The sequence below is a fragment of the Pantherophis guttatus genome, chromosome 14 (genome assembly GCF_059756535.1).
Source record: "Pantherophis guttatus breed Tessera chromosome 14, ASM5975653v1, whole genome shotgun sequence".
Lineage (NCBI taxonomy): Eukaryota > Metazoa > Chordata > Lepidosauria > Squamata > Colubridae > Pantherophis > Pantherophis guttatus.
The window spans coordinates 6,304,495-6,328,352 of NC_142076.1; positions in this window are offsets into that span (position 1 = coordinate 6,304,495).

Consider the following 23,858-nt stretch of genomic DNA (forward strand, 5'->3'; position numbering starts at 1 on the left):
GAAAGGTAAAGAGACCTTGCAAACGATGGCAGCAAAACCAAAGAAGATATTTCAATTTTTAAGTCAACTATACATACAATTGTATTGGAAGGAAATCTGTTGGTCTTTGTTAAAAGCAAGGAACTTGAGTTTGGGGAGAAAGTACCTCTTAGGAAAAGAAGGAAATTAAAAGCACAACATACAATTCTACATAAATTATACATTTTAAGAGGCAGATAGACCTTTTTTTTACACAGCCCATTAAAATAATGAATAATAAAAAGGAATAATTAGAACCCCAAAAAGGGAGTAACAATTATTCCAAGTGGAGTGATCAATCATACAGATTAGAAGATAAAATGACTGTATAGCTGGAGGATTCCCAAATATGCAATTACGAAACCATTTCTCACTGCAGTATGTAGATTTTTTCATGGCCGTTTTTTAAATGTGTACTTTTCTTTTCTCAAAAGTTATGGATGCCTCTGCGTGTGAAATACAGTTAGATCAGCAAGACATCATATCACAGAACTATTAGGCTACTGCAATCTTTGACTGCATGTCTGAATATGTCCCCCTCCCAGGGGGACATATTCAGCAGGTTCTGACAGGTTCTGGAGAACCGGTAGCAGAAATTTTGAGTAGTTCGGAGAATTGGCAAATAGCACCTCTGGCTGGCCCCAGAGTGGGGTGGGAATGGGGATTTTGCAATATCCTTCCCTCAGGAGTGGGGAGGGAATGGGGATTTTGCAGTATCCTTCCCCTTGAGTGGAGTGGGAATGGAGATTTTGCAGTATCCTTCTCCTGCCATGCCCACCAAGCCACACCATGCCCACCAAGCTACGCCCACAGAACCGGTAATAAAAAAAATTGGATTTCACCACTGCCCCTTCCCCTATCTCAAGAAACAGAATATAACTTACTTTCCCATGGCAGAGTTCCCATATGATCTTAACTAACAATTATTTGAGAATGTATTATGATGTACTGCAGAAAAGAGCAACAAAGACGATTAGGGGCCTGGAGGCTAAAACAGATGAAGAATGGTTGCAGGAATTGGATGTGTAGTCTAGTGAAAAGAAGGACTAGGGGAGACTTGATAGCCGTGTTCCAATATTTGAGGAGCTCCCACAAAGAAGAGGGGCTCAGCCTATTTTCCAAAGCACCAGAAGTCAGGACAAGAAACAATGGATGGAAACTAATCAAGGAGAGAAGCAACCTGGAATTAAGGATAAATTTCCTAACAGTGAGGACAATTAACCAGTGGAAGAGCTTGCCTTCATAAATTGTGGGTGCTCCATCACTGGAGGCTTTTAAGAAGAGACTTAAAAGAGGCTTTTAAGAACAGACAACCACTTGTCTGAAATGGTGTCAGGAAATGGAGTCTTTTCATCGAGCAGAGACCTCCAAGTCCCTTTTCAAGTCTTGTCATTCTGTTATATATTAACTTTTATGTTTTTTCATATATTTACTTAATGTGTTTATCCCTTTTGATAAGTTTATAGTTTTTTTAAAAAGAATACTTTCTAACATTGGGTATTTTATAGTTGTTTTTAGTTTTTAAAATTATTGCTTATCTTCTATCCCTCTTATTTCAGAGTTTTATGTTATTTATATTTTAAACAGGGCTGGGCTTCAAAAATTTTAGCAAGGGGTTCTCTGCCCAGTTGCTGGGTGGTCATGGCCATGGTGGGCATGGCCTAGTTGGCCTCCTGCACCACAGTGTGGGGGTTGCCTTACTCGGGCTCAGGGGCTTTCCTCAAGCCTATGGGAAGGTGAAAACAGCCTCCCCAGGCTCCAGAGGCCTATTTTTGCGCCCTCCCCGAGCCTCCGTGTGAGCCCTGCACTTACCTGCATCCAAAATGGGCCATATGGGGGCTCCTGGATGGGAGGGGAGGGGTAGGAGGGGCCAGCCAGGAGTGGGATTTGGGGGTTCTCCAAACAGCACAGAATCTTAGCTAAAGGTTCTCCTGAACCACTGTGGACCCCCAGAAGCCCACCCCTGTTTTTAAACCCTGCCTTTATTACTTTAAAAAGTAATTCTCCTTCCTCCTATTTTCCCCACAACAACAACCCTGTGAGGTTGGTTTGGATGAGACAGTGACTGACCCAAAGTCACCCAGAAGACTTTCATGCCTAAGGCAGCACTAGAACTCACTGTCTCTTGGTGATTGGCCCAAAGTCACCCAGAAGTCTTTCATGCCTAAGGCTGCACTAGATCTCATTTTCTCCTAATGATTGGCCCAAAGTCACCAAGATGACTTTCATGCATAAGGTGGGACTAGAACTCATTGTCTCCTGGTGATTGTCCAAAGTCATCCAGAAGTCTTTAAGGCCTAAAGTGGGACTAGAACTCACTGTCTCCTGGTGATTAGCCCAAAGTCATCCAGATGACTTTCATGCATAAGGTGGGACTAGAACTCACTGTCTCCTGGTGATTGGCTCAAAATCACCCAACTGGTTTTCATGCATAAGGCAAGACTAGAGCTCACTGTCTCCTGCTTTCTAGGCCTGCACCTTAGCCCCTACACCAAACTGGCTCTCATATGCCATTGTATGATTGTAATAAAGATTTGATGATTGTCATGTTAAGCCGCAATCCATGTGTCAGACCCGCCCCAGTCTACTCTCGCAGGAGAGCAAGATGTGGCTCCATTTCCTTGAAACAAAGGAACTTTTACTGAAAGAAATTGGTTGCAGTGAAGTCAGGCAGAATCTGGTCTTTCTGCGCAAAATACAAAGCTATTCTTTCCAACTCCCAATCCCCACCCCACCCCATAACCAGTCCCACCGGCCAGCCAATGTGATGCCGGTGAAATGTTTTTGAGAAACTCTGAGGTGTCAAACTGGCATATACTGTACTAATTGCTTTCCTAATTAGTCCATTTACTAATTTACTAAGACTAGTGGGATCAGATTTATGGCCTTTCTTAAAGTTCGGGATGATAATAGAACAACACAACAGGCATTTCAAATGTGTACGCAGATTTATCATAAGTTTATGCCAATGTGATGCCGGTGAAATGTTTTGAGAAACTCTGAGGTGTCAAACTGGCAACATTCCATTCTCAGGGCAAACGGCCTTGAAGATCCTGATGCAAGCCGGTTTGGTGATCTGGTGTTCTTCCATTGTCACTCCTCCCCTCCCTTGTTCCCATGTTTGAAGTTACTGCAATAGCCGCTAATAACACATCCCCCCCCATCCTTCCTCCCCCTTTCTGCTGTAAGGGCAGGGCACCAGCAAGGCGTCAAGCCAGTGATTGTGAGCCTGGACCAGGGGTGAAATGCTCCCAGTTCAGACTGGATCACCCGATCCGGTAGCGATGGAGGTGGGTGGTTCGGAGAACCAGTAGCAAAAATCCCTGCCCCTCTCCCCAATTGCCCAACTATGCTGCGCAATCATCAGAGGCTTTTTTTAATTATTTTTAAAAGCTTTTTTTCTACAACCTCTTTGGCTGAAAAAATGCTTTTAAAAGTAAAAAAAAAAAGCCTCTGATGATCGCATGACTCAGCTGGGATCATCAGAGGCTTTTCAAAGCATTTTTTCTACAACCTCTTCAGCCAAAGAGGTTATAGAAAAAATGTTTTTAAAAGGAAAAAAAGCCTCTGCAGATCAGGCAAGTCAGCTGGGATTGTCAGAGGCTTTAAAAGCATTTTTTTCAGCCGAAGAGGTTGTAGAAAAAATGGTTTTAAAAGTAAAAAAAAAAAAAAGTTGGCCATGCCCACTCAGTCATATTACCACCACCACCACCAAGCCACGCCCACAGAACCGGTAGTAACAAATTTTACATTTCACCACTGGCCTGGACAACATGTTTTTTTTAAAAAAATTAATTACAGCTGGTAGATCTATATATTTTATTAGGTCGTAAGACAGTTTTCTGACTCCATGTTCAGTTAAACTGGTCGCATTATGGTTTCACGGGATGTGTGAATCCAGTAAATGTCTGAACAAGAGTCTTCAAAGTTACATTCACGGCACAAAATGTGCCTCATCCCGAGACAGTTTTGCTGTGTGATTTTCCCTTTTGTGTTAGCCAAGCCCAAGCAATATCTGGCTAAATTAAGCGACAAATTCTTAAATCATCAGAGAGGAGAAATCCCAAGGACAAAGCCTTGAAACATTATGGGAAAAAAATGTTTCTTTTTTTAGATTCAGTTAGATTTTTCTTAATACTTTTATGCCCATATATGAAAACTAGGCAATGCATTTTCATTACAGCTTATCTTCCCAGTTGCGAATGGTCCTAGTTTCTCTCTCACACACACACACTCTGAATCTTATTCCCAGTCAAAGGTACTGCAAGCTTCTAAAATATGTATAAAATCCATTTTGCCATATGTTTTTGATGTGCATAGCAAACAGGAAAAAAAAAATCCCTTGATCTTCCGGTCATACGGCATATTGTACATCAGAACGCATGGCGTACTAGTTAGCATTTATTTGATTTTTTCCCCCTTTTAAACGTGAACCAATTTTCATGCAGAAATGGCACACTAATAGTCAAAAGAAGGACTGTATATTGCCATCAATTGTCCACGCTTTGAAAAGATCCTCTTGGAATTACTGTAAATGTCAGGGCTGCCTCCGTTCAATCCCTACGAAAGAAAACCCTTTGACTCCGTAGATTTAGAGAAAAGGTACTTTTACTAGGAAAGAACCGAATGCAGCAGAAGTCAGGCAAGATCTGAAGCAAAAATGCACAAAGAAGCACATTGAAATAAACCCCAGAATTCACACACACACACACACCCAGTAACCAGTAACCAATATGAGTTCAATCATCAGCCAAGAAGGTGTTTTCTTTGCATTCTGATGCCAGGACGGTTGGCCTTGGAAATGCACAGGGGTGAAATGCTCCCGGTTCAGACTGGCTCGGGCAAGTAGGTAGCGATGGCAGCGGGCAGTTTGGAGAACCGGTAGCAAAAATCCCTGCCCCCGCCCCCCATGCCCACTGAGCCGCGTGATCATCAGAGCCTTTTTTTTCTTTTAAATGGCTCTGACGATCCAAGCTCTGACGATCCCAGCTGAGTTGCCTGCCGATCAGGCAACTCAGCTGGGATCGTCAGAGCCTTTTGAAAGCATTTTTTACATGGTTTTACATGTAAAAAAATGGTTTTAAAAGTAAAAAAAAAAAATTGGCCATGCCCACCCAGTCACATTACCCCCCCCCAAGCTACGCCCACAGAACCGGTAGTAACAAATTTTAGATTTCACCCCTGCTCCAGCACACTTTCCCTCCCAGATACCCAGTGCTTCCACCCCCCATTTCCACACCCCCGTTTCCTTGGCAGCTGGCAGCAAGCTTGAATGAAAGCGAAGATGCAGGCCGACAGTAATGTGTTGCATGTGTAACAATTGTTCAGGTCTTCTGCAAACTAGTGGGTTCAAAATTTGGAACCGCTAATCTGGAACCTGAGAACTGAGAACTGGAACCTGGAACCTGAGTGTTTTTCAAGTTTGTAGTTGACATATATTGGCTTGTAGTTTATTTAATGAAGACGAAGTGCTTGTATTAAGTAAATTAGGCACAACCGTTTCTGCAGTCTCCTGAGAGATTCAGTGGATAACTTTTTTGTATTTCTTCCCAGGGGAAGAAGGAATGTTCCTATTTTTCTCAAGCTAAACTCCTTGGTAGGAGTTTACCAACAGAGCTTCACAGGAGTTTGTTCCCCGAGACTGAAAGGAAGTGTGAGAAGCCAGCAGCCAGTGTGGGGTATCTTGCAGGGGTGGTACTCACTTACTTTCCCTACCAGTTCGCAAATGTGAGCGCGGGTACATGCACTTTGCTCTCGCATGTGCCTTCCGTGCATGCACCCGGCCTCAAAAAAATGATTTTTGAATCCATTCTTTTCCATGAAACTGAATGAAAACCAGTAGGAAAAATGTAGAAGGCATGTTCAGTACCTCAGTTTTCAGTCAAGAAACTTGGCATGCCTCAGTCATTGGCTCCGCCCTTTGACAGTAAAGAAAAATTATGTTAGTTGTAACAAAATCATCCAATGTTTTCATTTATCATTTATTTATCCTTCCTTCCTTCCTTCCTTCCTTCCTTCCTTCCTTCCTTCCTTCCTTCCTTCCTTCCTTCCTTCCTTCCTGTTAGAATGCAGTATAGAAGGCTGACTCTGCCCTCTGCCAGGAGTTCGATCCTGACCGGCTCAAGGTTGACTCAGCCTTCCATCCTTCCGAGGTGGGTAAAATGAGGACCCAGATTGTTGGGGGCAAGAGGCTGACTCTGTAAACCACTTAGAGAGGGCTGCAAATCACTGTGGGGCAGTATATAAATCTAAGTGCTTTTCCTTCTTTCCTTCCTTCCTTCCTTCCTTCCTTCCTTCCTTCCTTCCTTCCTTCCTTCCTTCCTTCCTTCCTTCCATATTGTTCTGCAGGGCAATGATTGAAAGAGCATTCAAATAATGCCCCAGTATTCAAGAGCAAGCACAGAAAACTGAACTACAGCACTAGAAAACCAAAACATCTGAAATGGCTTTATAAAACGGAACTGTGAAAGAAGTGTGCTCCATAGATGAAAGGGGTGTTCCATTGAGAAGGTCTCCTATAGTCATCTTCGTTATCTCTAGGCAAATCCAGCCACTATGAAGATAGTCTTTCCATGGACCTTAATGGGTGGTCTGAATGGATCAGGATTAATGTCTAGTAAATACTTAGGCCGTGAGATACATATTTCTGTTCATGCAGGGCAGTGTGTGCAAAGGAACCATGCTCTGATTCTTCAGAAAATTAACCTTTCTGGATGATGGTGCTCTCTGAACTGCAGGTCTACTTTGAAGGATCTTAGTTGATCTCTTCAGCCTTAATACATCAAGACAATCAGTTGCAGGAATTGGGTATATCTAGTCTAGTGAAAAGAAGGATGAGGGGTGACATGATAGCAGTCTTCCAGTATTTGAGGGACTGCCGCAAAGAAGGGGGGGGTCAACCTATTTTCCAAAGCACCAGAAGGCAAGACAAGAAGCAATGGATGGAAACTAATCAAGGAGAGAAGCAACCTAGAACTATGGAGAAATTTCCTAACAGTGAGAACAATTAACCAGTGGAACGACTTGCCTCCAGAAGTTGTGGGTGCTCCATCACTGGAGGTTTTCAAGAAGAAACCGGACAGCCCCATGTCTGGAATGGCTTAGGGTCTCCTTCTTAAGCAGAGGGTTGGTCTAGAAGACCTCCAAGATCCATTCCAACTCTGTTATTCTGTTAGTTGTCCCCTAAAACCATTGCTATCTGCTTTAGATCACAGTTCCATTCAAGCTAATCCTCAAAAGTATCCACAGCAAGTCACAATGATGTAAACATAGCAATGCAAATGCCATTTGTGCGGAAAAAACAGGAGGAGGGAGTGTTGCGTATGCCACTTTTTGCTCCTGAGTGAAAGCTAAGAAATAAATCCAATAAGTGATAAATAAGAGAAAGAGTGCAGATATCCTTTCCTGTCATTACACTGTGATTTCTTTCTTAATTTTTAGCAGCTACGTCTCCCATCATTCCAGCAATGTCGGTTCTGCATAGACCGAGTGAGAGAAGCAAAATTTCCCCGACAAAAATCAATCCCCAGCTTACTCATTTGATGGCAGCCTTAAGAACCCTGTCCTTAGTTTGGCACTGACATATTTATTGCCATTGTCTCATGGAGCTTACCACTTACTTGAAAGTCTGACACAAGGAAAATTACACGGTTCGTTCCTTGTCAACTTCAGAGTGGAATATATATGTGCCAACTCTTTGGCTTTTGGGTGTCAGGAACTGCGCAGAGTAACAGGTGAGTCGAGGCAGAGTTGATGTTTCTCAGGAAGAAAAATTCTGTGGGTACTGCACCAACGTTCAGATTATTGAGAAGAATTTGAGGCAAGGAATGACTCTCATTTCCCTGATTGATCCAATCCAGTGGTGGGATTCAAATTTTTTTACTACCGGTTCTGTGGGCATGGCAGGGGAAGGATACTGTAAAATCTCCATTCCCTCCCCACTCCAGAGGAAAGTTACTGCAAAATCCCCATTTCCTCCAGATCAGCTGGAACTTGGGAGGCAGAGAATAGATGGGGGGGGCAGTCAGAATTTTTACTACTGCTTCTCCAAACTACTCAAAATTTCCACTACCGGTTCTCCAGACCTGATCAGAACCTGCTGAAACCCACCTCTGGTCCAGTCCTTAATTGGTACTTGAATCACGTAACCATGGGTGGGCTCCTGGGGGTTTGGCAGGGTTCGGACGATCCTCCAGCCAAGGATCACTGGGGTTCGTCGAACTCCCAAATGCCACACCTGGCTGGCCACGCCCACCCCACCCCTCCCAGGAGTCTCCATGTGGCCTGTTCATCATTCCAGGTAAGTGCAGGGGCTGCACGGAGGGTCAGGGAAGGCAAAAAACAGGCCTACCGGAGGTTCCGGAAGTCCAGAAACAGGCCTGTTTCTGGCCTCCAGAGGACCTCCGGACCCCGGGGGAAGCAGTTTTCACCCTCCTGGAGGCTTGAGAAAAACCTCTGGAGACTGGGGAGGGCAAAACACCCCCCCCCCCAATGATGCAGGCATCCAACTAGGCCATGCCCAGGCTGGCCCCGCCCACCCAGCAACGGGGCAACGAATCTGTTGCTAAAGGATCTGAAGCCCACCCCTGCATGTAATCTCATATGATGCTCCTCATATGTTGCTCCTGCCCTTTGGAACATCCTGCCCCAACCTGGAGGGAGATTGACTTCAACCTTCTAGACATTCTGCAAGGGCTTAAAGACCTGACTCTGCCAGTTGGTTGGGGTTCCAATGGGAGGGCTTCTCATGAGGGATATAGGAGATGACCAGGCTGAGCACGAGGGAGGGCTCAAACACATATCAGTCTCATGTCTCAAGCAATCTAAGTCCAGCCCATCTTGAATTCCATTGAGTTACATCTATCACCAGTTTGCTTGGACCATTAGTGGTTCAGATTCTTCTGGAGAGCTTAAGCTTGCAACTCATCTCTATACCCATTTGAACTGGCCTGGATCTTCTGAACTCTCTCACCTCTCACATTCTAGACATAAATTAGTTCAACTCCTCCCCTTGGGATGGCGCTATAGAGTCTTGCATGCCAAAACAACTAGACACAAAGAAAGGTTTTTTCCCCGCCTTGTATCGTAATTCTGCTGAACAACTAATTCTCACAGTCCTTTCTAATATCTATGTGACATGGCTGCAGTATCGTTATTACCCTTCTTATTATCTCCTTTACTACCCCCTCTTATTGGTATTATTATTATGAGGAGGAGAAGGAGGATTCTGTTGCTTTGCATGTACACTGAAAGTTTCTGTGCCACAGACAAATTCCTTGTGTGTCTAATTACACTTGGCCAAATAAAACCTATTCTATTCTATTCTATTCTATTCTATTCTATTCTATTCTATTCTATTCTATTCTATTCTATTCTATTCTATTCTATTCTATTATTTTTGATTCAATTCAATTCGATTCTTCCCTACCCTACCCTATTATTCTGTTCTGTTCTGTTCTGTTCTGTTCTGTTCTGTTCTGTTCTGTTCTGTTCTGTTCTGTTCTGTTCCGTTCCGTTCTGTTCCGTTCGATTCCGTTCTGTTCTATTCCTTTCCATTCCATTCCATTCCATTCTATCCTACCCTACCCTATACTATCCTACCCTACCCAATTATTCTATTCTATTCTATTCTATTCTATTCTAGTCTATTCTAGTCTAGTCTAGTCTAGTCTAGTCTAGTCTAGTCTAGTCTAGTCTAGTCTAGTCTAGTCTAGTGTATTCACAAGGAAGTTTGTTTGAAGTTGAATTCTGCCCAAACCTTGATTCTCTAGTCTTCTACTGCTTTTAGAATGTTCACAGATGGATGTTGATATGAATTATGATTAACCAAGGAGCATTGAAAGCTAATTACATCTAGCAGTTTGCTCATTTGAGGGCCTACCTCTTCAGTTTTGCAAGCAGCAGATAATTTCTTTGATCTGGATGGCAGTTTCTTCACCCGTTTCGGAATAAGGAAAGGAAGCTGGGAGGAAATGGACTCACACATAAAAGAAGAGCATCTTAGTTACGTAGAGGTGAAAATATTGATCAACCCAAGACCTACCCAATACATCTTCTTCTGAGGATGTGAAAATTATGCAAGCTGTTTTCCCAGATACCAACTTCCATTTTGGTTTAAAATGAAGCATCAACCCCAAAATCAATAAGAGTAGCATGAATGAGACACAGTCTGTAGTGCTGTGACTTTTCCCCTTCTTGGTAGAGAGACTGACCCTCTGGATTTAATACTTTATGGGTCACCATTCTGATCTCTTCAGCATTTAGATTGTGATGTGTGAAAGTGAACCTCAGAGGCCAAGATATTCCAGCTATTCACGGTATAGCTTTGATTTAATTTAGAGTGAGATTTTGTTCCTTGTTTTAGAAACTCAAAGAACCTTCAGAATGAAGCTCTAAAGCTTTAGGTCAAGACTGGCTAATGAAGTCAAGTCTCCTTGGAATTAAGCTTGACATCTGTGGATTTCTTGGGTAGAAGCATGAACAAATGTCTTGCTGTTGTTGTGTTGACAAGCCATGGAATGGTCTTTTTTTCCCCCCCAGGCATTGCATTGCTAGGGTGCCAAATTATATGACTCATGGTAGTAGACGTGACAGTAATAAAATAAATAAAACATAGATCATCCATAAAACCACAAAATTAATTTTTTAAAAAATATCATTAACAATGGGGGCCAATCAAACGCTCTACAAGAATCGCTCATTAAAAAAAAGGTGTTGAGGATTAATTAAATCTCTGTGGAGAGGCTCAGTGGTGGGTTGCTCCCAGTTCACCCCAGTTTTGGTGAACAGGTAGTGGCGGTGGTGGGAGGCTCCGCCCACCCGCCCAGACATCATCAAAAATGATCTGCGGATCATATGTGGTGGACATGTCCAGAAGTGAGAAATTATTGGATTAAAATTAAAACATGGTCAGAAGAAATGATACAACAACATATGGATTTAAAACCTGAACTGTTCCTATTGGGTATCTTACCAGAGAAATTTAGTAAAGAAAATACATATTTGATTATACATGTTATAACTGCAGCGAGGATAGTATTTGTGCAAAGATGGAAAGCAGAGAAAATCCCTACAGAGGGAAGAGTAATTAAAAAAATATTGGATTGTGCAGAAATGACTAGATTGACTTTGATAATTAAAGAAAGAGAGGAATCGGAATATTTTAAGGTATGGGGACAATTTCATAATTGGTTAGAGAAGAGATATATATAGGGTAATGTTGTAATGAAATGAGTGAAGGAGAAAGAAGATAGATAAATGTATTAATAGAAAAGTAAGAAATATGGGAGAAATGTTATAATAAATGAAGATATGATAAATAGTGGAGGAGTAGGAAGAAGACACAAAAGATGTACTCAGAGGATACCTTGAATGATTGATTATGTCTTGTATGTTTGTTTGTCTATAAAATAAAAAAAAACATTTATATAAGTATATATAAAAAAAATCTGTGCATGCACAGAAGCGCCGCATGCTCGCACTACCAATAGCAAACCGGTAGTGCCGGAATTTGAAACCCACTAATGGAGAGGCTATCCTTTAAAACTGGGGGCATAATTGGGAAAATTAGACTTTGATCCTCCTGAGCTAGGATAGTTTTATCTGGAGAAGGCATTCCTGAAGATACAAAGCCATGTAGGGCTTTCAAAGTCAGAACCAGTTAGAATTCTGAATTGAACAGCGTTCCTCGCTTCGCTCGCATGCGCACCAAACTTGCGCTCCGCGCTAGCACATTACGAATCTGCCCAGCTGAGGTGCAGCAATCCACTCTGCCGCACCTATCAGCTGGGCTAAAAAAGAAGAAATAAAAGGTAAGAATAACGCGGGGGCGGGCGGGAGGGCCCAGCTCCCGAACAAAGAGAACCGGTTCGGTGACATCATATCGTCACCACTACCGGCTTGGCCGAACCGGGCTGAACCGGGAGGAACCTACCACTGGCTTCTACCCAAGAAATGACTATGGGCCTCGCAGTTTAAGGATTGATATTATATCATAGTTAGGCCATGTGCAACAGATAGATTGGAGGTCACATTGTGATTTTAATAGATATATTTTATCTATTATTTATTATTTTATTCTAGAATTTTTAACTGGATATTCCTTGAGTGTTTTTATTTGTCTTTGACTGTAAATAAATTGGATTTGAACAATTAATCAGTGGAACAACTTGCCTCCAGAAGTTATGAATGCTCCAAAAATGGAAGTTTTTAAGAAGAGATTGGACAAACATTTGTCTGAAATGATATAGGACTTCCTACCTGTGTAGAGGTTGGACTAGAAGACCTCCAAGGTCCCTTCCAACTCTGTTATTCTGTTAATTCCAGATTGCTTCTCTCCTTTATTAGTTTCCATCCATTGTTTCTTGCCTTGCCCTCAGGTGCTTTGAAAAGTAGGTTGACCCCCTCTTCTTTTTGGCAGCCCCTCAAATACAGAAATACTACTAGCATTTCACCTACCCCTGGTCCTTCTTTTCTTTAGACTAGCCATACCAACTCCTGCAACCATTCTAGAGTTGTATCTCTATGAGAAAGAATAAGACCTAGTAACAGTGACTGCCTATCCCAACAATGATTACCTCTCTCTCCCAACATTCAATCACATTTCCAACAAAACTTCCTTCAGATTGCTGTGAATGTCTCCAGGCACTCTCTGGAATCTTTCTGGATCCATCAGTACCAGGAGTGGGTTCTAAATTTTTTTACTACTGGTTCTGTGGGCGTGGCTTATTTTGTGGGCATGGCTTGATGGTCATGTAACAATTATTTAGGATTAGCAGAGGTACTGATCTACCAGGCTTTTAACTGCTTGCAGAGCTGTACCAATCTACCCGTTTATTTTTTGCAGGCACTGGTCTACTCATGTATTTTTGCAGGCACTGATCTACTCATGTATTTTTGCAGGCACTGGTCTACCCATTTGTTTTCTTTTAACACTGATCAGCTGTAGGGCGGCCCTTTGAAGCCCCACGGCAAGAGTTTAAACAGTTTTTTTCCCTCTAGCCATCAGCTGGGACTCAGGAGGCAGCAATAGATTGGGGGTGGGGACAAATAAAAGGTAAGAATAATGCGGGGAGTGGGTGGGGGGCACGGGGGGGTGGGGGGGCATGGGGGGGTGGGGGGCAGAACTGGTTCGGTGATGTCATATCGTCACCGCTACTGGCTCGGAAGAACCGGGCCGAACTGGGAGGAACCCACCACTGATCAGTACTCAGGTTAGATTCTCCTAAGGAATTTTCTCACCCCAAAGACCATTTTCCTTCTGCTGGTTGACCACAATACATTTAGTTCTTTCTTCACCCTCAAGAAGATCCAAGTTATAATCCATTCCATCTAAACCAGGGAGCAATCTGAACACATCAAAGATTGGAAGGAATATCCTTCCAATGTCCCTCCTATCCAGTTTCCAATCCAGTTTCCAATGTCCTTCCAATCCAGTTTTCAGATCCCAGAAAACTGCTCTGAAAAAAAAAAAAGAGGCCCTATCTCCAACTGCTTGAGTTGGGCACTAGAAATAACATCTGAGATATGTTCGGTTCTAACTATGGACCAGTGACCAGATGCAGAAAGTCCTCCCCCTCAATATTTCCAGTTTAATATGTAAGATCTACTGCCAGACCTTCCATGATTCCAAGAAAACCACTTTATGAGCTTGTAAGAAGCAACTGTGAAGCTTTAATTTTTGAACAAGAAATATCACCAATACCCATGGCATTCCTCCTAAATTGTACATATGTATTTTTCCGTTTTAGCCTATTTATCTTGCAGCAGTATCACATGACAAACTATGTTTCTCTGCATATATAATTGTGTATTACTAACTCTTCCCTAAACACTAATTAGCAGAGCTAATTAATCCTGAGAAGTGAAAATTATTCGTCCTTCGAGATCACTTTCATACTTAAGGGGGGGGGGACACATTCAGAATTATCATTTGACTTCTGAAATATCAGCCATGTGTCCATTAGCAACATCCCAAAAATCATTAAGTTAACTTAACAAAGAAAAATAATACAAAAGAATTTATGTTGGGTCACAGTACAGTTCAAATTTGTAGCAGCCAGCTGCTGACTGGAGAAGTGAGGCACTGGATTTGGCCACGGACTTATTATAGCTGGTCCCTGGTAACCAGGGAACATTAAGTTGATGGGTTTCCAGCTTTGTGAGGACAATGCTTTTAGTTAGAGCTGAAAAAGGGAGTGAGTGAGTGAGTGAGTGAGTGAGGAAGAAAGGAAGGAAGAAGGAGGGAGGGAGGGAGGGAGGGAGGGAGAGAGGAAAGGACAAGAGGGACAGGGAGGGTGGAAGGAAGGGAGGGAGGGAGGAAGCAGGGAAGGAGGGAGGAAGGAAAGAAGGAAGCAAGAAAGCAAGAAAACAAGCAAAGGGAGGGAAGGACAAGGGGAACAGGGAGGGAGGGAAGGAGGGAGGGAGGAAGGAAGGAGGGAGGGAAGGACAAGGGGCAGTAAGGGAGAAAGGGAGGGAGGGAGGAAGCAGGGAGGGAGGGAAGGACAAGGAGAACAGGGAGGGAGAGAGGGAGGGAGGGAAGGACAAGGGGAACAGGGAGGGAGGGAAGGAGGGAGGGAGGAAGGAAGGAGGGAGGGAAGGACAAGGGGCAGTGAGGGAGAGAGGGTGGGAGGGAAGGAAGGACAAGGGGAACAGGGAGGGAGGGAAGGAGGGAGGGAGGAAGGAAGGAGGGAGGGAGGGAAGGACAAGGGGCAGTGAGGGAGAAAGGGAGGGAGGGAGGAAGCAGGGAGGGAGGGAAGGACAAGGAGAACAGGGAGGGAGAGAGGGAGGGAGGGAAGGACAAGGGGAACAGGGAGGGAGAGAGGGAGGGAGGGAAGGACAAGGAGAACAGGGAGGGAGAGAGGGAGGAAGGGAAGGACAAGGAGAACAGGGAGGGAGAGAGGGAGGGAAGGAAGGACAAGGGGAACAGGGAGGGAGGGAAGGAGGGAGGGAGGGAGGAAGGAGGGAGGGAAGGACAAGGGGCAGTGAGGGAGAAAGGGAGGGAGGGAGGAAGCAGGGAGGGAGGGAAGGACAAGGAGAACAGGGAGGGAGAGAGGGAGGGAGGGAAGGACAAGGGGAACAGGGAGGGAGGGAAGGAGGGAGGGAGGAAGGAAGGAGGGAGGGAAGGACAAGGGGCAGTGAGGGAGAGAGGGTGGGAGGGAAGGAAGGACAAGGGGAACAGGGAGGGAGGGAAGGAGGGAGGGAGGAAGGAAGGAGGGAGGGAGGGAAGGACAAGGGGCAGTGAGGGAGAAAGGGAGGGAGGGAGGAAGCAGGGAGGGAGGGAAGGACAAGGAGAACAGGGAGGGAGAGAGGGAGGGAGGGAAGGACAAGGGGAACAGGGAGGGAGAGAGGGAGGGAGGGAAGGACAAGGAGAACAGGGAGGGAGAGAGGGAGGAAGGGAAGGACAAGGAGAACAGGGAGGGAGAGAGGGAGGGAAGGAAGGACAAGGGGAACAGGGAGGGAGGGAAGGAGGGAGGGAGGGAGGAAGGAGGGAGGGAAGGACAAGGGGCAGTGAGGGAGAAAGGGAGGGAGGGAGGAAGCAGGGAGGGAGGGAAGGACAAGGAGAACAGGGAGGGAGAGAGGGAGGGAGGGAAGGACAAGGGGAACAGGGAGGGAGAAAGGAAGATTGCTTCTGAGCTCAGATGCTGCAAACCGAGTAACCCTTGATTTATATGCTTGACTTATACCACCTGATTTAATGCTACACTCCTCAGCTGAGTGTAAGCAGTACTAAAAAGAATCTGCCCTTGCTTTTGTGCCAATTTTCATAGAATTACAAAGTTAGAATTACAGAATTCTTTATAAACACAATCTTCTCAATTTCAGTATTATAAGGTAAACAAACCGCACAAAAATATAATTTGAAATGTAAGCATACTCAAAATATTCCATTCAGACTAAAAGTGTGGACTATACTACAAGAAGGGCCTGGTGGCTCAGCAGACTAGAAGCATTGTGATTAACACCAGCTGTCTGCAATTACTGTAAATTTGAATCTCTCCAATGCTCAAGGTTGACTCAGCCTTCCATCCTTTCTAAGGTAGGTAAAATGAGGACCCAGATTGTGGGGGCAATAAACTGACTTTGTATAAATATACAAAAGTATGAAGGCTATTGCTTAGCACACTGTAAGCCGCCCTGAGTCTCCGGAGAAGGGCGGCATATAAATCAAATTAAAAAAAAGAGAGAGAGAGAGCAGTTAGGAATCATTGTGAAAAGTGGAAGGACTTTACAACTGATTTTGCCACACCAAATTATATTCTAAAGAAGATACACTACTATATAGAGATTAGGAAAGTGACAATTTGCTTAATCTTTCTGCGCTTGCAACAGGAGATATAATGAAAGGATTTTTCAAAAAAAGGACTTTTGAAATATTCACAATCAGCTTTATGAGCAGTAATAGACGCTTCGCCTTGCATCTTCATCAACTCAACTGGAATATGAAATAATTTAGAAGATTCCATCTAAGAAAAATGTCCCTTGGAAACATTTTGTGAAAATTCAAACATTCAAAGAAATTGCTATTTGAATGAGTGGAAATCAGAACAATCAAGTCTTGGGGGTGGAATCTTTCCCTAAAAGGTCTTACAATGTTTTCCCCAAAATAAGACCAGGTCTTATATTAATTTTTGCTCCAAAAGACACATTAGGGCTTATTTTCTAGTTAGGTCTTATTTTGGGGGAATACGGTACCTAAATGCATCCATTTGGCTGACAATCTTAACTGGGGCTTATTTTGGGGAGTAGAGCTTATGTTATGAGCATCCTGAAAAATCTTGCTAGGGCTTATTTTCTGGTTGGGTCTTATTTTAGAGAAAACAGGGTATTTCCTCCATTGTTATGATGGGTAGATCTTCACCAAAGTCAGATGAGAAGGGAAATCTCATTCCAAGAGCTCTGTTTCTCATTCCTTCCCCTCTACTTCTTCCTCCCCCACTGAAGAAAATACTAGGGATTATAACAGCAATGAGTAGGAGACATGATCGATGGGCAATTCCATGGAAATCTGCAGGTGTAGGAGAAGGGCATCCATCATTGTACATCCTGGGTGCCTATGATGCAGAACCAAAGTAACACTCACCGTGTGTGGTGCAAAAGCAGGCGGAATGATAATCAGGGCGAGATAGAGAAAAATAGCCAGATTTTAATAAGTGTATTAAATGACTTCCAGAGGATATTCACAAAAATGGTAAACAAACAGGAACAATTTTTTTTGAAGAGGTAATAACTAAAAAGCTACTGCCAAGCAAAGATCATGCATTAAAAATCCTTTTGGGGTCTAAATGAGATTTAAAAAAACAAAAACAAAATAGAAGTGTTTTGTTGACATTTAAGTTGGGTGCATGTGTTTAAATGGTGATCAAGCTGTATTGCTGGGGAGGGAGGGAGGAGGAGAAGGAGAAGGAGAAGGAGGAGGAGGAGGAGGAGGAGGAGGAGGAGGAGGAGGAGGAGGAGAAGAAGAAGAAGAAGAAGAAGAAGAAGAAGAAGAAGAAGAAGAAGAAGAAGAAGAAGAAGAAGAAGAAGAAGAAGAAGAAGAAGAAGAAGAAGTAGTAGTAGTAGTAGTAGTAGTAGTAGTAGTAGTAGTAGTAGTAGTTAGGAGTTCTGATTGAATTTCCCAGTGGGCTGGAGAAAGTCTGACCTGTGGGAAATCACTGTACAACTAAGGAATGGCCAGGATAAATTGAAATATGTTAGAAGTGTCATATCCTCTGTCACGTTTACAGCCTGATAACTTGGAGAGGGACTCTCAGAGCTTCTTGATCTGCCAACTAAACACTTGCGGGCTGACTTCTGGTTTCCCAAGGTCATTCCTACACACCAGAAGTTACAAGTCAACAGAAGTTCATAAGTGTCTTCCTCTACCCAGTGTCAGGAGAAGGGGAGAGGGATGGGAGTGTAATTAAAATAAAAACTCAAATTGACTTGGCACTAAACTAGTTCAGGACTACATTTATCCACTAGAATTTGCCCAAACAAAATATTTTTTGGAGGTATGAAAGGTCAAGGTTCGGAGATGTGGCTTCTCAAAGCAGGCCAACATTAGGAATGTGATTAGGAGATTAGGTTAGCTTCTACCTTGAACTGATTTCTAGAAAGAACTAAAAAAGGGAGCTGTTCGGGAAAGCGTCTGCAACCTGATTCCTGGATTTTGAATGCTTTGGTGTGTTTTTTTAAATCTTTCTATTATTATTTCAAGGCTGACTGTCCACGTTTTAATGGTTATATATTCCTGTAAACCAACGAGAATCCTCTGGGGTTGTAGTGAGGCATAAATATAAGAATGAGAAATAAATAGAGGTAGATACGTAGGAGTTGCAATTGTGCAATCAAAGTGTCAGGGGTCCAAGTAACATACCCACCGCAAACAAAACTCCAAGGCAGGTGGATTCCTCAAAGAATAGCTTTATTGGATATATCATATTGGCACAGATCTGGTGAAAACTGACTCTGAAGGTTCCCGTGGTTTTCACCTAATTAAAAGTAAAAGTTTGTCACTTTCTCAAAACAATCAGTCCTTTCCTTTTGCCCAGAAAGTTGCATCACAAAACAGGGGAAAATATAAATATGAAAATATAGTTGTTACACTAGTCCACAAAAAAAAAAAAAAAAAAAAAAGCAAAGGGTAGATGATTGTTGCAAAATACAAACTTCTCCAGCTTCCGTTTGAAAGCAAAATATAATGGTTACAAGATGCAATATGCTTAAGCACTGCAAAGTAATTGGCTTGACCAAAAATAGTAACAGTCCAAATTAATGGGAAAAGAATCTCAGGGGAGATGATGATGCTATCCAAAGGGGAGGGGGAGAGAGAATGTGTCCTTTGAGATACCGGAAAGTGATTTGCCTTTGCCTTCATATCTTCATGCACCCCCCCACCCCAAAATATAGTCACAAAGAAGAGGGGGTCAACCAGGGGTGAAATCCAGCAGGTTCTGACAGGTTCTGAAGAACTGGTAGCGGAAATTTTGAGTAGTTCGGAGAACGGGCAAATAGCACCTCTGGCTGGCCTCAGAGAATAGACTAGAGTAGAGTAGAGTAGAGTAGAGTAGAGTAGAGTAGAGTAGAGTAGAGTAGAGTAGAGTAGAATAGAATAGAATAGAATAGAATAGAATAGAATAGAATAGAATAGAATAGAATAGAATAGAATAGAATAGAATAGAATAGAATAGAATAGAATAGAATAGAATTCTTTATTGGCCAAGTGTGATTGGACACACAAGGAATTTGTCTTGGTGCATATGCTCTCGGTGTGCATAAAAGAAAAGATACATTCGTCAAGAATCATAAGGTACAACACTTAACGATAGTCATAGGGAAACAGTCAATATAAATCTTAAGGATACCAGCAAAACGGTTACAGTGATACAGTCATAAGTCAGATGAGATGCATGATAGGAATGATGAAAAGATTAATAGTAATGCAGATTTAGTAAATAGTTTGACAGTGTTGAGGGAATTATTTGTTTAGCAGAGTGATGGCATTCGGGAAAAAACTGTCCTTGTGTCTAGTTGTTCTGATGTGCAGTGCTCTATAGTGTCATTTTGAGTTGAAACAGTTTATGTTCAGGATGCGAGCGGTCTGTAGATACTTTCTCAGCCCTCTTTTTGACTCCTGCAGTATACAGGTCCTCAATGGAAGGCAGGTTGGTAGCCATTGTTTTTTCTGCAGTTCTAATTATCCTCTGAAGTCTGTGTCTGTCTTGTTGGGTTGCAGAACCAAAACGGGGGGGGGGGTGGAATCGGGTGGGAATTTTGCAATATCCTTCCCCTGGAGTGGGGTGGGAATGGAGATTTTGCAGTATCCTTCCCCTGCCATGCCCACCAAGCCTCGCCCACAGAACCGATAGTAAAAGAAAAATTGGATTTCACTACTGGATGGAAGGATTTATATTCCTTGCAGCCATCTGGTCATTAGTACTTTTTCAAGCAGTGTTTAACTATGAATGGGATAATCCTAGGATCCTCCCCCCCCCCTCCTTTGTTTCAATATCCCTTATATGCCATTAGACTTTTTGTTTCATCTTCAATTCCTCCCCCACTTTCGACTAACAGTTGGTTTATAATAGAAAAAGACACGGATGCTCTGCATGTCAGATAATGATGTACCATTATATTAAGATCCATTTTCTAACTAAGATTCATCAGGGAAGTTGAAAAATTAATCTACACGTTAGGTGCTTTGGTAATTCTGCCGTGCAAGAACATTTCGTACTCCTCCTAGGACAACACAAAGTGATAGATTAATCTACAAGAAGTACAAGTGGGATTTCACTGTTAACTTTAATGGCTAATTTCTTATGTCTCTAATTATGACTTCGGCAAAATTGGATTCATTTCTGAAGACAGCCTGGTGGAATACTGAGAGTTTAAACAAACGGCAGCACAAACAAAAGAGTCAAGGAAGGTTGGTTGGAGGAGAAATAAGTCGAGATCAGGGGAAGAGATTATTGGCTTGGTGTTTGGATCGGGGTTTGCTGAATTGTGCCCCTCCAAGCAAAATAGAAGCTCGGCTCTATTTCAACCTTCATCACATTTTAGAATCGCCGGACAAGTGGGCAGCTATGTAACAGAACGGGGCACAAAACTGGACATTTTGGTTCAAAAAAATATTATGTAAAATGGTTTGCAAGGGTGTATTATGGGAGAAAAAAAATATGGTCAGTCGTTGTGCTTTGTGCAAGCTTTTTAGGAGAAATCATTGTTGAACTTGGCTGTCAAACAGGTCAGAAGGAATCTGGTATCACCTTTGCTGACCTCAGCCGGAGGAGGGGATACGATATCATCTATCTCCACTTTACAACACAGTCCTTTCAACAGTTCCAAGAAGGCTCCACACCCATTTCACCCTACTCAGGTGACCCTGAGGACAACAGACAAACCTCCAAGTAGCCTCAACAACTCTCTAAAACAGCGGTCACCAATTTTCTTGCGGACCACCAGTAAAATTTTGGTGGTCCACAGAAAAATTATTTGCATTTTTTATATTGCACTAAATCAGGGGTCCTCAAACTACGGCCCCTGGGACAGATACGTGCAATGAACATTTGTGTTGCTTCAGAGAGTGTCCCCTTTCGGGGTCTTTTTGTGCGGGTTGGAGGTGAGGGGAGAAATTCCAACTTGGTGTCTGCTTCAGCCTCCTGGTGAGGAGCTTTGGGCAAAGGCTGGAGGGAAGCGCCGCTGGTGGCAAAGAGCTGGAGGGGCTCGTTCTAATGGGACAGCATCATGGCCTGGAACTGGCTGACTATCTCAGCCTGCTGAGCGTCCAGGCGCTGGTACCTGGCCTTGCACTCCCACAGGTCTTCCCTCTGCTTGGAAAGCCTATGCTCGTAGTCCTCAGTGAGGTGCTTCTGCTGAGCCTCCTTCTCGGTCAGATCCAATTTGAACTGAGCCACCTGTTTTAGGGGACTGGAGGCTAAAACATATGAAGAACCGCTGCAGGAACTGGGTATGTCTAGTTTAATGAAGAGAAGGACTAGGGGAGACATGAGAGCAGTGTTCCAATATCTCAGGGGTTGCCACAAAGAAGAGGGAGTCAAACTATTCTTCAAAGCACCTGAGGTAGAACAAGAAGCAATGGGTGGAAACTAATCAAGGAGAGAAGCAATTTAGAACTAAGAAGAAATTTCCTGACAGTTAGAACAATTAATCAGTGGAACAACTTGCCTCCAGAAGTTGTGAATGCCCCAACACTGGAAATTTTTAAGAAGATGTTGGATAACCATTTGTTTGAAGTGGCGTAGGGTTTCCTGCCTGGGCAGGGGGTTGGACTAGAAGATCTCCAAGGTCCCTTCCAACTCTGTTATTCTATTCTATTCTATTCTATTTGCCAACTCTTTCTCATGGTGGCTGCTTAGCTCCAACAATTGCTTCCTGTTGGGGCCCTAAGGAGCCCGGGCAGGCAGGTGAGGAGTGGCCGGGAGGAGAGGAGCGAGTAGAGGCTGGCGAGGCACCCCTTGACACGAGTGACATGCAGTTGGCCACCCAGTCACATGACCACCTAGCCACGCCCACCCAGCCGGTCATTAGGCAGATCATATTAGTGGTCCGTGGAATTTAAAATTATGAATTTAGTGGTTCCTGAGGTCCGAAAGATTGGTGATCCCTGCTTTGGAGGATAGGTTGACCCCAGTGGTGAAATCCAATTTTTTTTTACTACCTGTTCTGAGGCCATGGCTCAGGAGCAGGAGGAGGAGGAAGAGGAGAAGGAGGAGGAGGAGGAGGAGGAATCCTTGGTGCTCTCTGGATTTGTTGTTTTCTTGAAGATGTTTCATTACCAAACTAGGTCATATCATCAGTTGTAGAAGGGAGTGGGGTTTGCAGAGAAGAGGGAGAGGAGGAGGAGTAGTCCTTGGTGATCTCTGGGGTTTTTTTTGAAGACGTTTCATTACCAAATTAAATAACACCATCAGTGCTAGAAGGGAGTTGGCTTTGCTCTCTTTTATATACTAACTAGTGGCTTACCCTGTCAGTGTTAATGAGAATGTTCTTGGTTCTTCCATAATTAGGATTTGTTTACTATTAGCTTGAAGATATCTACCATCAAATTGATATTATATAAGAAACTAGGTACCTTAAAGCACTGACAGTCACCCTTTCTTCTAAGCGTCTCCAAAAGAAACTGAAACTTTTGACTTTGCTCATAGCAGGGACTTTATCATACCAGTTCTACTTCCCTAAAATTATCAGTGATGTAACATTTGCAATGGAGGACCAGAACTAGCAAAAAAGGCCAATAGACTCCTAGGATCCATACAGGAGGGAGGCCCTATAAACACCATCATCAGGCCCATGATACGAATTTGGTAATTCAACATTTATAGAGTGACACATTGATAGAGCGATATGAGCGAAAGGTTCACAGACTGTCATGGATGTCTGTGCTGGTAAGGAGGAATAACATCAATGTAAAAACAAATACAGATCTAGTCACTTCTAGGCAGAAGAATATGGATCTAGAAATCCCAAAGGTGCTTTTTCAGGAGGCAACTGGACTTTCTTTGTTTTTCCTTGAAGACGTTTCACTTGTCACCCAAGAAGCTTCTTCAGTTCTTCTTCAGTTCTTCTTCGGTTCTCTCCTTCAGAACTGATGAAGCTTCTTGAATGAGAAGCTAAACATCTTCTGCTTGTATTTCTAAATTCTAAAGAGGGGTTTGCTTTGTGCCCAATGCTATTTGTATGTTTCTTGATGTAGGCATTGAGACCTTTATATGCACCAAGGTGGAAGGATTTCCAAATACTTGGAAAGTGGAGGAATGGAAGGTGAAACTGGCAGAAATGATGAAATTGACAGATTTGATGAACGAAAAGTAATTGACAAATTACTTTTAATGACGGAGAATTTCAATAGGATAGGATAGGATAGGATAGGATAGGATAGGATAGGATAGGATAGGATAGGATAGGATAGGAGAGGAGAGTTGGAAGGGACCTTGGAGGTCTTCTAGTCCAACCCCCTGCTCAGGCAGGAAATCCTATACCATTTCAGACAAATGGTTATCCAATCTCTTCTTAAAAACTTCCAGTGTTGGAGCATTCACAACTTCTGGAGGCAAATTGTTCCACTGATTAATTGTTCTCACTGTCAGGAAATTTCTCCTCAGTTCTAAGTTGCTTCTCTCCTTGATGAGTTTCCACCCGTTGTTTCTTGTCCTACCCTCAGGTGCTTTGGAGAATAGCTTCACTCCCTCTTCTTTATGGCAGCCCCTCAAATATTGGAAGACTGCTATCATGTCACCCTTAGTCCTTCTTTCATTAAGCTAGACATATCCAACTCCTCCAACCATTCTTCATATGTTTTAGCCTCAGTCTCCTAATCATCTTTGTTGCTCTTCTCTGCACTC